Here is a 10,877-nt window from a genome sequence, read left to right on the forward strand (position 1 = left end):
TGCTTCTCCCTCTCCCACTCCCCCTGCTTGTGTTCCCTCTCTAGCTGTCTCTCTCTCTCTGTCAAATAAATAAAATAAAATCTTTAAAAAAAAAAATGTGATTTGGGAGACTTTTTTTTTTTTTTTAAAGATTTTATTTATTTATTTGAGACAGAGAGAATGAGATACAGAGAGCATGAGAGGGAGGAGGGTCAGAGGGAGAAGCAGACTCCCTGCCGAGCAGGGAGCCCGATGTGGGACTCGATCCCAGGACTCCAGGATCATGACCTGAGCCGAAGGCAGTCGCTTAACCAACTGAGCCACCCAGGCGCCCCTGGGAGACTGATATTTTTAATAACTGTATAAAAATTGGAAAAATGGAATAAAGCCAAGTGTAATTTTCCATTTCATTTTGAAGTGGAAAGTTACATGAGTTGTATACTTGGTCTTGTTCCACCTTTCACCTTCAACTGCCCGTTTGTTATCAGGAGTCCTGTTTTAGAAATCTAAGCTGATTTGACCTTTGTATATATAGAGAGAATGTGTGTGTGTGAGTGTGTGTAGAACAAAAGAATAAGTAAGCAACATATTGGGTGTTGCATTCTTACAGTGTGGTTTTATCTAGAAGAAATTCTCATTCAAGATAACCTTAATCTTAAGATTTACCATCAAGTTTAGGTGTAACTTCACAAATTATTGAAAGTATGTGAAAATAGAAAGGTTCAGCATTAACAAACAATACATAGTATTGTGTATTAAATTCTCATTAAATTTAAGTAAGTTGCATTTTGCCGTTTATTTTGTATGAAGAGTGGTTTTGGAGATCATGCATTGAATTGTATTGAGGAGGTTGAGAAATCTGTGATTGTCCTTGGTGGGCTTCCAGCTCAGAGGCAGGTAATCACCTGGGTTGTGCTTCGTTTAGGTAAGGAAGGCATCTTGTGAGTTTGAGACTCTGGCTGTCATCTTCAGTCCTTGAAATAATATTACCCTGGTTTAAAAATAATAATGATAATGGATGTGACTAGGGGTAATAAAGGCAGTTCCTCTTATTTCCTCTGAAGTCAAAGTCCTTTTTAAAAAAGTCAGTATTTTTCCTAGTTCTTTACTGATGCTGAGAGGTAACAATGGTTTCCTCACCAGTATTCCTCAGACTTTCTTCTTAGGTAGAATTTTCCTTCCCTCCTCCCCTTTGAATATCTTAAGCTTCAGCCGCAGGATTCTTTTGTTCTAGAGTCTACTTTTCCACGTCCACACCTTTTTGAAAATGTTTCCATACGGAGTACCTTACCACCCACATTTTCTCCAGTTAGTTTATGTAGCTCAAGTGAGATTTTTATTTATAAAGGCTTCCTAATCATCCCAGAATGAACTGTTAGCCCCAACTCCAAACTCTCTTGACATTTTATACCACTGAGTTAATCATATGTTGTTTTGTGCTATAATTAATATGCATGTCTTGTCTTCTTGAGTAAACCACAAGATCCATGGGGGCATCATTATTTCATAGTGCTAAGCACAGTTTCTTGCAATATAATAGGCATTTAATAAATACATTAAAATGAATATTGTCTCCCTAAACTTTTTTTTTTTTTAAAGTTTTTATTTTTTTATTTGACAGAGAGAGACAGCGAGAGAGGAAACACAAGCAGGGGGAGTGGGAGAGGGAGAAGCAGGCTTCCCGCCGAGCAGGGAGCCCAGTGTGGGGCTCAATCCCAGGATCCTGGGACCGTGACCTGAGCCCAAGGCAGACACTTAAGGACTGAGCCACCCAGGCGCCCCTCCCTAAACTCTTACGTAGTTGGAGGTAACAACTTAAATGGTATGTTCTGAAGAGACATTTGTTTGGATAGTCTCTGGTTCCTTTCCTAGGATCTTTTAAAGAAAGACAATTTTTCCATGTAGACAGCAAGGAAGTTATGTCCCAAATTCTGATTGCTTTTTAAAATTTGTTTAGGGCCGAAAAATTTTCCTGAGAGCAGAATTTGTTTCATATTGGTGTTTTCACTGGGGGGTTTGATTCAGGGACTTGTTCTTAATAGTTTATCATTCAGGAATGACTTAAGTTGTAGATGCAGTGACTCATTTTTTAATATTAAGTGTTTATGATTAAAAGTGGTTGTATGATTCGGGATTTCTTAGGAGTGATTATAAATATTTTAAGCTGCAATTTGGGATATCTTAAGAGTATAATTTGGAGTGGAGCGCCTGGGTGGCTCAGTTGGTTAAGCATCTGCCTTCGGCTCAGGTCATGATCCCAGGGTCCTGAGATTGAGCCCCCACGTCAGGCTCCCTGCTCAGCGGGGAGTCTGCTTCTTCCTCTCCTTCTGTCCCTCTCCCTGCTCATGCCTGCTCTCACTCTAGCTCTCTTTGTCTCTCTCAAATAAATAAAACCTTTAAAAAAAAAAGTATATTTTGGAGTATCTTGAATGTTGTAGCTATGGTAGGCCCATGCTTAAAAAACAAAACAGTGTTTATAACAACAAACTGTGCAAAATACAAATGTTAGCTACCGAAAGTGAAAACCCATGACATGGATAACTTAAATTTCTTCTTGACTTTGTTACTATAAATGGAATAGGGAAAGTTTCAATGAAATAGTACAAGAATTTGGTGGAGATTAAGGAAGAGTAATTTTAAATAAGTTTATATATGTAATGTTTTCTTAGATAAATCAGAGTTCCATATTGTCACTGTGAACGGTCTTTAATAGAATTTTTTGGGACCATCTTAATTTGTCTAAATATTCCTTGTGTATTATATTTATTTTGATAGTATTATTTATATGCATTTCCTTTGAAGAATAATATTAGTATTAGACTGGAATAAATATTTAGAAAACTTGTCATATGCTTCATTTAACTTTTCAGATATATATATATTAATTATATAAATAGATATATATATATAAATATATATATTTTTTCCCCCAAAATGTCTTCTTGGGGAAGATTTTTAGAAAGTTTCCCTCTGTCTTCTTATGCAACTAATGCAGAGATATGCTCAGAATGTTCCATTTGGAGGAATGTGAACGCATAACATTATCTTCAGGAGAATGCCCTTATTTGTACATTGATTTTTCACCAAAGAGCTTATTCAGATTAGGGAACACAATAAGGTCAGAGGTGGTAATAGAGTTTATGCTCAAGGGGAAACTAAAAACTTGTCCTGAATTAGGTCGATAACCTTGCTCTGACTTACCAATCTTTTGGTACTAGAGCTTAATGATAATGCTTCTTTAAGGACCAAAAGTCACCCTTTGTCTGCCATCTTGCCTTTGCAATCCTTTGCTTACATTGAGGGTAGCTACAGTGCCAGCCTGCAAACCCTCGGCATTTCTGTGTTCCTGTCATGGATGATTGGATTGAAGGGAAATGGAATTAAAATATTTACTGTAGTGTGTGTGTGTCTGTGTGTGTAGCATATATATATATATATATAATGTGTGTGTATATATATGTGTGTGCATATATGCATATACACACATAAACATATATCTGTGTGTGTGTGCGCATGTGTGCGTGTGCTGGCAGAGTAAACAGCCTTTTTCACCAGGCAGAACTGCTCTGTGTTTTGCTAAAAGTAAGCATTAAAGGATACTGCTGTTAGAGATAAGCTGTCTAGGGGTTGCGCTCCTCCAGAAATGCTGCACTATGCAACAGCATAAGTAATGGTGTCTACAGGTACTTGGCAAAGTGCATTTTTAATGAAAATGAGCTTATGGGCTAAACTGTTATAGACACTACAGAGAATAAGGAAATATGTGGGTATGTTTGCCTATCATTCTGGATCCTTACCTTAGAGTCAGGTGTCTGTCCAGTATGCAATTAATCCTCACTAAATAAGTGTTCCTTTCTCCTTTGTTCTCTTTGGGACACTTTAAAAATAGTTTTCATTTGGGAGATTTGGTAAAAGATTGACATTAATCCCCTTTTTTTAGCCGGTGGAGAGAGCATCGTAGAGTTCACACTCTCTCTCCTACAACAGGGAGGAATGGAATCTACACCATTTATAATAGACAAAGATACATTTTTCTTTTATGCTTCTACCATAAGTAGAAATTTGTTTTGATTTGAGCAAATCTGAGAACGAAATGAATAAAAACACAAATAAAGAAAGCATAGAACTTGAAGTTAGAAATCCTGGGCCCTATAGTTGATTCCGTAACTTGCTGTGTGACCTCAGGCAAGTCATCTCACCTTTCTTGCCTTTGCCTGTAAAATGACCCAGAGGCACGATACACATGATTTGTGACCTGATTTACCTGTCCCAACAGCACCGGGTTATAGCAGAGTTAAGAGTAAGCCCAGTTTTGACTGGCACTGGGTGGGTCAGATAACTAGCTCAGAAATGGTTTACGTGGATTACAGTGCCACCTATTGGAAAAAGTAGACTATGAAAATTGACAATACTGGATCAACGTGGGTCAGTTTTGTTTAAAAATAAAATCAATAACACAACAGTATGGATCTCAGAAGAGTTTCACAATTTCATATTATACTTACATTTATCGAAAAGTGACAAATAATGACACGTGTAGTAAATATATAATAGGTGAATAGACTTCAAGAACACACTGCTGAAAATCCATTCCATGGCGCAAATCATGTTGAACTCCCTAAGAATTCTTAAATTTTGGTTTAGGTACTGATTCAGTTGTAGCTGCTTAAAATAAGTTAGAAATTTAACTGTTAAAGTATTTTAGTATACCAGAGCTGCTTGAGTTTTTATTGGTGAGACTGAAGAATCCTGTAATCTGGGCTGCAATTCTGCCCTCCATAGCCCTGAGTCAGGGAGCACATAAGCCTCTGTGGGCTGATTGCTCTCCTGGTTGGTTGGGAAAAGGTGACAGAATACTCACAGATGTCCTCTGAGTGTCATTCCTAGGTGGACTACCCTCTTCTCCTTTCTTTCCTGGTATCCCCACCTTATAATAATGATCCTTGTTAATTTTCTTTTTAATTTTTTATAATTACAAATGCAATACTTGGACACTATTATATACAGTAGGAAAGTGCAGATAAGCTAAAAAAGTTAAAACACCATGTCATTATTAAACAGGCAGCTTACAACTATTAACATTGTGGTATATAACCTTTTATTCATACACACATGCACGGACACACACAAATGTATATGTACACACATACCTATATAGTCACTTTTTTTACCGATATCATGTTGCACATGCTATCTTGTTAACCTATCCTTTTTTCAGTTAATGATTTCTAACTTTTGTGTCAATACAATTTTATCTTATCCTTTGTCCATATTTGAATTGTCCCAATTGCAGTGAGATATATTTATAGTACTCTTTTTTTTTTAATAAGGGGTGTGTATGTGTGCTTAATAGGTATGTTATTAAATCACGGTTTTTGCGAAGGTAATTATTTATGACTGTGAATGTAATATCCAAGATAAATGACCGAGTAGATTTAGCCTAAAGTGGTGAATTTCATTTTTTTTTTTTTACTTTTAGAAATACCTATTTTTAGCATTTGATGTAAGAACTTTTGTCAGTTTAATACTGATCTAATCTATTATTGTCTTCAAATCTTAATTCTGTTACTTTCTTCAAAGTGTTTTCTATAGCATAATTCAGTAAGCATTCTCAATTTTGAGATTAGGTTTATTTGTTTTATGTACCTGATCCCCTTCATTTCATGCACATAGGAATAGTTAGAGAGCATTAGTTCATTTGTGAACTCATTACTGAACTAGGTTGGTTAGCATGCGATAAATAAATGTCAGCCCTGCAGGGAGTGTTCTAAAAGTTCCCATACTATCATTGGTAAGTCTAATTGGGTTGTTGGTATACATTTGTAAGGGGCAGCGAGAACTAATTCAACTCAACTCAGTTTTGAGGATGCACTGAAAATGGTATAATGCTTTACTGGTTACTAAGGCGGATTTAAAGAATCATAATAAGGAAGAATTTTTTTTTTTTTTTTTTTTTTTTTATTGAGAGAGACAGAGAGCATGAGAGAGAGGAGGGTCAGAGAGAGAAGCAGGCCCCCTGTTTTATTTATTTGAGAGAGAGAGAATGAGAGACAGCATGAGAGGGAGGAGGGTCAGAGGGAGAAGCAGACTCCCTGCCGAGCAGGGAGCCCGATGCGGGACTCGATCCCGGGACTCCAGGATCATGACCTGAGCCGAAGGCAGTCGCTTAACCAACTGAGCCACCCAGGCGCCCCAAGGAAGAATCTTATTCATAGAATTCAGCCCCTATCAGATACCTGAAATCTATCTATTCATAATAAGTCCTTATCATCATGCATCCTCATTTTCCTATGACAGTCCCTGTTTATACCTATTATCCCAGGTTAATTACAAATAGTGCCCCCCTTTCACTCTCAGGTGTCCCAGATTGGATGATAAATTATATAGCCACCCTATTGGTAAGTGGCTTTGTTTAAACACTTCCAGGGGTTGGAAATTCACTGAGGCAGTTATTAGACATCTTGCTGATCTGAGAGCTCTTTGGTAAACCATGACCTTCATTTTTGATATCCAGTTGGATCTTTGAAAACACAAAAACGGACATCTTGCCTTATCTAGCAGGTAGCAAATCTAGGGCAAGATTACCCCTAATAGGTGTCATGAATGCAGAAAGAGTCACCCTAGGATTTAGGGGGTGATTTAGTGATGTCATCATTCTTTGAAGTAAAACTGTAGCAGATAGCACTTAGCCTGTTACAAACCATCCACTCCATCCTGAATCCTGATTTATGGTATTATGAGGCTAAAATATAGCTCTGTCAGGACTCAGGAAATTCTAATTTTGACTGCACCTTAATTGTGTATATGTTCTTCATTATCTGGTCATGTAACTTCTCTAACCTCAACTTTTTTTCATTCGTAAAGTGGGAGTAGCTTTTGTGGTGGTTGTGAGCTCAAATGAGGTAATAGATATGAAATTCATATGAGGAATTGTCATTTATTTCTAAAGGGAGTAGGAAATTTCATAGGGATTTCTCCATTTCAAAGGAGAGTTTTTAGAGTCTTAAAAAAAATATCTGCCCTCCAGGAAATTATTTTATAAGAGAAAAAAAAATCTGAAAATAATAATACACAGTAGCCTCTCAAATAATAGAATAAACCCAAATTCAAAGTGATGGGGTGATATGGAGGAGGGCAATACTATTTCTTATTTGACTGAAGAAGTGATGACCAAATTCAGCCAGTCCTTTTCTACTTTTAATAATTTGGCTCAAGTTTTGGCTGGACTGTGGGCATGTTTTCCTGCTTTAGCAAATAGGAACACAGGCATCTTTCCTGGGTTGATTCTGGGGTAGAACCTGTTAGCCAACTGCCGTTTGGTACATCAACATGGGATAGTTATCCTCAAAACAGAATTGTTGTTTTTGCTAGAAGTAATTTGGCTTCCAGGGGGATAATTCTAAACTATACTCAGGAGATGATTTTGTTTTCTGTGGTGCAGATTGTGACTGGCAAATCCTCAGCAGCCCCATTGCATGCTGAGCCTGCTTAAAGGTTAATGCCCTACTTTTATACTGCTAAGGCTCCTTTATGAGAGATTCAAGACCGTAATTCCCACTCTTAAAATCAGCTAGGTCAGGATCCTCTCTTCTGTGCTTTTAGTGCCAAATGCTGAGGCTTCAATGAAATACTTGAAGCATTTGAACTAGTCTGAGGTTATTTTTGGAAAAGGTCTTAACCCAACTTAATGCTTATATCTCACCTCTGTGTAAAGATGTCTTGACTTTAGATACAACAAGGCTACTCGTCCAGTTTGTAAATTAAGAAAAAACAGCTTTCATGGCTGTGTGTGTGTGTGTGTGTGTGTGTGTGTTTAAAGCATATGAATCTCTTTTCGGTGACTTTGCCTTTTCATACATCCAATACCACGCAGAGAACTCATATATATAGAGTTGTGTGTGTGTGTGTGTACTGTTGTATATTGTCTGCTATGTGTTTGAGATACCAGAATTAAGAGATAATCACTGGTTCCTATAATATCCTCATTCAGTGATACTGACCTCACTGTGTACAGACATTGTATACATTGTATTAGGTCCTGGGAATAAACATTGCTAAGAGCTGGTCCTGCAAGAAAGGAGTTCATATCTGGGTATAAATGGAGCCCAGGTTAACATCTTGAGGCCACTCTTTTCCCTCAGGTCTAGATAAGATTGGCCTGAACCCCTGTTCTAGATCTTGTGGAAAGTTCAGTCTCCTTTATATTATTGTAAATTCCCATTTACAATATTATGTTAATGTTCTTGGAGCCTCCTCTGGCTCTGACTTTTTTTTTTTTTAAGATTTTATTTATTTGACATAGAGCAGGGGGAGCGGCAGGCAGAGGGAGAGGGAGAAGCAGACTCCCCGCTGAGCAGGAAGCCCGATGTGGGGCTCAATCCCAGGACCCTGGGATTATGACCTGAGCCGAAGGCAGACACTTAACCGACTGAGCCACCCAGGCGCCCTGGCTCCTTTATGGTTTCTTACTTTTTAGTCTCTACCTTACGAAATTTCCTTTCTTTTCTTGATTTAACACCTCCGCCTGAAGCTACCAGGACCTTAGTGATGGTCTATGGGTCACCAGGGAAAGGTGAGTAAGGATATCACATAGCAAACCATTTAAATTAGCAGTTTAGGACTCCTATTGGGTCCTTGCAGCAGCCCTCCCACGTTCTAGTGTTCCTGTAGTCCTGGCCTCTTCCTACTGCTTAGCTCCTTTTTCTGTTTCTGTGTCTTCTTACCCTTTTCTTCGGGCATTGGCTTTAATCCTATCAGCACCTCATAAAATAATCTGAAATCTGACTGAGTCCCTATCTCCCCCCAAATTTTTGCAATAGGTTTGTAGCTGCTCCCCAGACTATTCTGAATATAACAACAGCAACAAAAGAAAATTATCCTTTAAGCCACACTAAATAAATAAATAAATAAATACAGACAGTGGCTTCTTAAATCATGTATAACCCCTATTATTTACATTTGCTTTTTAGTTTTACTTTAAAAATAAAACATGCCTTTTTCTTAAGTCAAAAAATGAATACAACAATCAGCATATAATCCTTTTAGATGTAAAGTAGACCCCATTGCTCCTCAGAACTCCAGTGGTTTTCTCTCTCACTTGGTAAAATCCCAAGTCACTCCGGTTTCAGTCTACCACTTTCACCCCAGCAGACTGCTTCCTATTTTCCCTTAAACATGTAGAGCCCACTACTGCCTCAGGTCCTTTGCAACTTGTCAACTCTGCCTGGAATGTTCTTATTCCAGTTAACCCATTCCATTCAGCTCTCTGTTCTAATGTCATTTTTTTTTTTTCCACTTAGAACATTTCCTAACCTCCTTTGTTATCTTATTTTTCGTCATAGCATTTATCATTGTCTGATATACTCTATATTTTACTTGTTTCTGTATCCTCTTTTGATCGCAGGTTGGGAAACTGTAGCATGTGCATGAGAATTGGCTGGAATGCTTGTCAAAGCACATACTGCTGTGGCCCACTCTCAGAGTTTCTGATTCAGTGATTGGACTAGGGCTTGAGAATTTGTGTTTCAACAAGGTCCTAGAGACGCTGATGTTGCTGCTCCATGAAACACAGTTTTAGAAACCAATGTACCAGAACTACTCTGGCCAATACGGTGGCCACTTACTACATGGGGTTATTTAAATTGAGTTTAAATGAAAAATTCAGTTTGTCAGTCCACTTTGTCAATGTATTTCAAGTGCCTAATAGCCACCTGTGGTGAGGTGGCCACTGTATCAGCCCAGATATGGAAAATTTACATATTGCAGAACAATTAAACAGCCCTGCTCTAGAACGTAATAAACTATATAGAGATGGATTCCTATTCTGCCACCCGCCCCCCAGAGTAATATCCCAGTATTTATGTATCTGGTCCACTTAGCATTTACTTTAGTGTAAGGCGTAAGATGGATACATAAATTTTATTTATCAGATGGCTAGTCAGTTTTTCATACCCTTTGTTGAAAATTCAATTCCTTTTTTTTTTTTTTAAAGATTTTTTATTTAGGGGCGCCTGGGTGGCTCAGTTGGTTAAGCGACTGCCTTCGGCTCAGGTCATGATCCCAGCGTCCTGGGATCGAGTCCCGCATCGGGCTCCCTGCTCGGCGGGAAGCCTGCTTCTCCCTCTCCCACTCCCCCTGCTTGTGTTTCCTCTCTCGCTGTGTCTCTCTTTGTCAAATAAATAAATAAAAAATCTTTAAAAAAAAAAAAAAAGATTATTTATTTATTTATTTGAGAGAGAGAGCACATGAGAGGGGGGAGGGTCAGAGGGAGAAGCAGACTCCCCGCCAAGCAGGGAGCCCCATGCGGGACTCGATCCCGGGACTCCAGGATCATGACCTGAGCCGAAGGCAGTCGCTCAACCAACTGAGCCACCCAGGAGCCCCGAAAATTCAATTCTTTCCCCAGAAATTTGGGATACCTTTATCATATGTAGTATTAAATTCCCATCTGCATTTATAGAACTTTCTGGTCTGTTGGATTTGTCTGTCGGGATATAGGAATATTTTCAAGAGAGAATTGGCTTCTGGAATTATTGAACAAAGAATTAAACAGAATTATAGAATGAATCAAAGAATAAAGTCATAAACCAGTTCTATGATTTTTAGTTGATGCTTAAAGAGACATTTTTTTTTTAATTTATTTTTTTTATTCTTATGTTAATCCCCGTACATTACATCATTAGTTTTAGATGAAGTGTTTCATGATTCATTGTTTGTGCATAACACCCAGTGCTCCATGCAGAATGTGCCCTCCTCAATACCCACCACCAGGCTAACCCATCCTCCCACCCCCCTCCCCTCCAGAACCCTGTTTGTTTTTCAGAGTCCATCGTCTCTCATGGTTTGTCTACCCCTCCGATTTCCCCCGCTTCATTCTTCCCCTCCCGCTACCTTCTTCT

At 38.4% G+C, this 10,877-nt stretch overlaps 1 protein-coding gene across 12 annotated transcripts in view; it reads left to right on the forward strand.

Moving 5' to 3' along the window:
- COBLL1 (cordon-bleu WH2 repeat protein like 1) overlaps nucleotides 1–10,877 on the forward strand; it is a 163,969-nt gene that overhangs the window by 102,127 nt on the left and 50,965 nt on the right. The gene's annotated exons all lie outside the window — the stretch shown is intronic.

Source organism: Leptonychotes weddellii, chromosome 3, assembly GCF_054177405.1.
Source record: "Leptonychotes weddellii isolate Sample4059 chromosome 3, ASM5417740v2, whole genome shotgun sequence".
NCBI lineage: Eukaryota > Metazoa > Chordata > Mammalia > Carnivora > Phocidae > Leptonychotes > Leptonychotes weddellii.